Source organism: Polypterus senegalus, chromosome 2, assembly GCF_016835505.1.
Source record: "Polypterus senegalus isolate Bchr_013 chromosome 2, ASM1683550v1, whole genome shotgun sequence".
Lineage (NCBI taxonomy): Eukaryota > Metazoa > Chordata > Cladistia > Polypteriformes > Polypteridae > Polypterus > Polypterus senegalus.
In genome coordinates this window covers 161,062,306-161,068,305 of record NC_053155.1, presented here as the reverse complement: position 1 = coordinate 161,068,305, position 6,000 = coordinate 161,062,306, and positions in this window count along the sequence as shown.

Genomic DNA, 6,000 nt, shown 5'->3' with positions numbered 1-6,000 from the left:
TATGGGGAAATTTGCTTTGATATACGAGTGCTTTGGATTACAAGCATGTTTCCAAAACGAATTATACTCGCAAACCAAGGCACCACTGTAATGTATTATGGTTATTGGCATTAATGCAACTGAAATATAATAATTTTTGTAAAGGATATCTCTTTAGCTGTTACATGTTTCTTCCTTAATCCAGTAGGAAAGTTCAGAACAGCATTTCACACACACACACAAACAGAAACTATGTGTAAATGGGGGACAAAAGCCAGTGCACACTAACTGTGATTAAATCAGTGCCACAATGTAGAAGCTAAAAGCTAAATAACTTATCCAGTCTGATCACATGAATTGAAAGATCAGCATTCATAAGCCATGTGCCTTTTTCCTATAGGAGAGAAAATGTTTAACTAAGCCGCTCTAATTTTATTTATTTTTTGCATAGTTTGTCATTGTCTTTCATCCATGTTTATATATACATATATATCTATATATACACTCCATTCATGCTCTAATATCCTTGTGTTACAAAAAAAACACGCAACAAGCATGTTTGGGTCAAGTTTTGAAAACAAATCTATCACCCCGTCCAAACCACAACAGAAAAAGTTAAAATTATTTAACATAGAATTTTGCCAATTTATGAACCTTGTTTATAACTTGTATAGATTTTTTCATATTCCTGGCTGTGAGTGAAACAGAGATCCTTGGGGTGGGCAGAAGTTAAAATTCTTACATACGCTACATTAATTTGGAGACCCTGGGTGGGTGTCTCAGTATTTTTTTTTAATTATTGATAATTAATTGATTAACATTAATCAATCAATTCTTCTTCTCTCACTATACACACGTCCTACAATAATGCGCTTAGACATTTTATGGACTTTATTTTACAAGTCTTTTTCCATATAGTGTTTTATTTTTGGAGTATTAGTGTGATATCCCAGTCAGCGTGCATTTGTTTTAGTGAGAGTGGGCTAACCTGTATGGCTGTAGCTTGAGCCTTTTTGTCTTCAAATTAGTCAAAGGCTTCTAAAGCCACAAGACAGCCTGACACCATTAATCATGAATAACAATTCAACCCAAGAAAGAATGGCCTTAACTACTTAGAATTTTTAGATAACTGGCACAAATACAAAGTCTTTTATGGATGATATCCGGTGCTGTGTCTTGCTACTCTGGGTTCAGGTCTAGTGCATTTGTCTTTTCTCACCACATGCTCCTTTGTTCACGCTGTGGTGTTGTCTTTGGTTTGCTGTTTGTGTCTTTGCAGGAATCAGCATCTGTCTGATAAACAGAACAGTAGACATCGTCATTTATAATTTCCAGCTTCCTAAGTACATTTCTAAGCCAAGCCATCTCAGAGCATGTAACTACTGGAAGGAGGAAATAGTACCCTGAGCGATTCCACAGTTGGAGACAGCACTCATCAGTTATTAGTGGCATTTCAGCCATCTTTATTCCTTTTCCAACTCCATGAGGTGCTGCATTTTTATCAAAAACTGTAAGGTATTTAAGCATAAAGTCAACATACTGTACACAACCTTAGTGAGATGGTGGTGCCCTGTGCGGCAGCGGCTACTCCGGCTCCCGTTAACAATGTGCTTTTTTCGTTAAATGTAATGTCTTCTCCATTATGTTCTTTCATGAAAACTACTTACAATCGATCCACTATACTCAAACTTTGTGCATGTGATCAATCCAATATGATATCAAGCGATTTGCTCACTTTAGATTCCCAAACTCTACACGGACTCGGAATACTATGGCAGCAAGACCCAGAGACCTGCACAGCAGTGGTACCACCTACCATCACCGGCTGCACAGGGAAGAGATGCAAGTGGTGTGGAAGACAACGCAAGCGAGGCACTCGGGCAGGTATCGCTGCTAGACTAAAGGCTAATCCACACAGACCAGCGCTTCCATCTATTCTGCTGTCTAATGTCCACTCGCTAGAGAACAAAATGGACTACCTAAGACTTGATTTAACCACAAAATGCAAGGTGAGAGATTGTTGTACACTCATTTTACCGAGACATGGCTGAACTCCTCTGTTTCCGATTAGCCTGGATGGGCTAACAAACTTTCAAACAGATATTCATGCTTTCAGTGGAAAATCTTGGGGAGGTGGTGTATGTATATACACAAACAACAATTGGTGCACAAATGTTGAACTTGTCACGAACCACTGTTCTGAGGATATAGAGTTTTTGACACTGAAATGCCGACCATTCTACCTGCCTAGAATTTACAGCTGTTAGCATTACAGCTGTGTACATCCCAGCGCAAACATAAAAGCAGCGCTAACCACACTGCATCAATCTGTCAGTGCAATGCAAACTGCAAACCCGGACTGTGTTTATATAATTGCTGGAGACTTTCATCAAGCCAACCTAAAGACAGTTCTGCCACATTTTATCAACATGTTGACTTTGCAATCCGGGGAGTAAACACGTTGGACCGGGTTTACACAAACATCAAACAGACTTTCAAGGCAATTCCCCACCCCCACCTTGGAAACTCAGACCATCTCTCTGTTATGCTAATTCCTGCATACAGACCACTGCTAACTAGAAGCAAAGCAGATACGAACCTGGCCAATGAGAGCACAGACTGGAATGTGTTTAGAGAGGCTGACACGATTAACCAGCACATCAACCTGGAGGAGTATGCAGAGTCTGTGTCAGGATTTATATCCAAGTGTGTGGAGGATGTGACAGTGATCAGGAACATCACCACACGTGCCAACCAAAAACCAAGGTGTAACAGGGAGGTGCATGCCCTTCTGAGAGCATGTAATACGGCCTTCAAATCCGGGGACAGAGACGCTCTCAGATCCGCTAGAGCTAACTTGAACTGAGGCATGAGAACAGCAAAACGTGCTTATGAGCATAAAATCCAGAGTCACTTCACTGACTCAAAAGATCCCAAGTGCCTATGGCAAGGCATCCAGTCTATTATGGACTATAAACTCTCCCCACCACCCTGTGATGATAACACACACTTCCTCAACACACTTAACACATATTTTAGCCAGTTTGAGGAAAATAACAACACAACAGCAATAAAAGCCCCTCTCACTATGGACAATGAAATACTCTGTCTTAACCACAGTGATGTTCGGAGAGCCCTGCGTAGGGTCAACCCACGGAAAGCTGCAGGTCCCGACAACATACCAGGGTGTGTACTCAGAGACTGTGCTTACCAACTTACAGTTGTAATAACAGACATCTACGACATCTCCCAAAGACAAGCCATTGTTCCTCAGTGCTTCAAGGCCACTACCGTTATTCCACTGCCAAAGAAATCACCAACATCATCACTGAACGACTATCGCCCTATAGCACTCACACCCATCATGATGAAATGCTTCGAAGGTTTGGTCAAAAATCACATCACATCCAGACTGCCTGCTACATTTGATCAACTTCAATTTGCATACCGCCCAAATCGCTCTACTGATGATGCCATAGAAACTGCACTCCATCTGACACTGGCTCATCGGGAAAATAAGAAAAGTCATGTGAGGATGTAGTAGGCCTTATCAGTAATGACAATGACTCCGTATACAGAGAGAAAGTTCTGAACGGAACCCGGGCACAGACAGGCAGACATGTTGTTTTTCACCACCACACGTTTATTTACAATACTATTTACAAGTTATTAAAGTGCACACACAAACCCCCAAAGTCCTGGCCACACACAATGCCTTTCTTCGGGCCACCTCCACACTTGCTTCTCCTGCTTAGTCCTTCTTCCACCCAACTACAGCCTTGAATGAAGGGAGGTGGTCCCTTTTATCATCACCCGGATGTGCTCCAGGTGGGTTCCGGGAATCTTCCATGGACACACCCTTGTGTGGCGGAAGTGCCAGCTGCATCCCCGGAAGCACTCCGGGTGTCCCTGCTCCTCTTCCCCCCAGCACTTCCTGGTGAGGTGGAAGTAGTGGGGTCCAGGGTTTCCAAGGCATTGGGGCACCCCCTGGCAGTGACCACGGGCCCCTTCAGGGTTGGGCTTCCATGCCCTCAACTAGTGGCCCCGAAAGCAACCAGGGTGGCGGCCCCCACGTGATCCAAGATGGGCGCACACCCTCTTCAAGTCCCTCAAGGCATCCCGGCCGGGTCGTCGCCCCTGGCATCCCTGACAAAGTCAATTAACTCATTGCCTGGTGTGGAAAAAACAAACCTGGCTCTGAATGTCAACAAAACAAAAGAGATCATCGTTGACTTCAAGAGGAAGCACATGCCACACCGGCTACTTACAATCCATGGAAACAGTGTGGAGTCAGTGAGAAGCACCAAGTTTCTGGGAGTGCACATTACAGATGACCTGACATGGACCACAAATACCACTTCTCTTGTCAAGAGGGCACAACAGCGACTTCATTTTCTCTGAAGGCTGAAAAGATCAAACCTTCCCTCTCCTGTCCTCACAACTTTCTACAGAGGCACTATAGAAAGTATATTGACCAGAAGCATCTCAGTTTGGTATGGTAGCTGCACTGTCGTTGAACAGAAGATACAGTACTTCGAAGAGTGGTGAGGACAGCAGGGAAAATGATCGGGTCCTCACTCCCATCTGTTCAAGAATTATACTACTCACGGTGCCAGAACAGATCCATTAAGATCATAAAATATCCCACATACCCGGCACATGGGCTGTTTGAACTTCTGCCCTCTGGAAAACATTATCGTAGTATGCACTGCAGAACAACCAGATTTAACAGGAGCTTCTTCCCCAAGGCCATCAGAATACTAAACTCTGTTAAATAATCTTTGACCTTTTGCTCTCTTCCTTACTGTGCACTTTATTACCACATCTCGGTCTTAAGTTTACATTATATTGTATTGTAATATTGTACAATATTACATTGTATATATTGTATATATTATGTATAAATATTGTATCCTTATAGTGCAATAACACAATCACTGTGAAATGATGTGCAATATTTTCTTTCATATTATATTTCACCCACTGACTGGCTTATATTTATATACATCTTTTGTATTTATTGTTTATACTGTGCTGCCTTGTGCTGTCTTAAGCTGTCTTACCTGCTTTCTGTGTAAGAAGTGAAATGTTTGTATGTTGTCTTTCGTGCACTTCTTTTATGTCTGCACATTGAGCCTGGAGAAACGCAATTTTGTTCAGCTATGCATCCATTGTTGTACTGTTGTATGGTATGAATGACAATAAAGTTCACTTACTTACTTAAATTAGAATTGTAAATTGTATATTGTGTTTTAAATAATTATAATGCTTAATTGACATTTTATTAATAAGTCTGAAATGAATGGAAGTCTTTAGAAACCCCAGACCACCTGTAATAATAAAAAATGATAGAGAGCATGTACTCTTGACTGAAATTATTCATTCTTGCATATCTCATGGTTTGAATAGATGGCCTTTTTCTGCTGTTATTCTATAGTGAGGAAGTCACTACAATGTGCTCTTCACATTTATTGCCATGTGTTTTGTTCCATCAGGCTCTCATTTGAATTGCATTTTACATGAAGTCAGTGTATTCAGATAATGACAGCAATGAATGCTAAAGAAGTGCTTATTCTTTCAGTATCATTTCCATTCAGGGAAACTGCAAAAGATACAATCGAGAAAAATATTAACAAGCAAGAAAATTTAGTTAAACCTGTTACATTTTCTTGAGTCATCAATTGAGATTTTGTGGAACAAAATAATGAAGGCCAAAATTTGGAAATGTGAGCAAGCTTTTTTGATACTGGAGAAAAAAAACCCTGATACTGCTATGACCCTCCAAGTTGGTTCGCTCTTCTGAATTGTTAGACAATATAATATAGAAACAGGAGCAAATCATGCCGGCTATAGGTTGTCTTCCTCATGCTCACAACCTTGAGGTTCCAGGCCACATTGTGATATAACAACTGACTTACCCTGCCAATCTAACGGAATTTTCCTAGGGCGTTTGAAGCTACAGATATACTTCTTCATCATATGGTTCAAACAGTTCTGAATTGCTCCGTTACTCCACAGTTA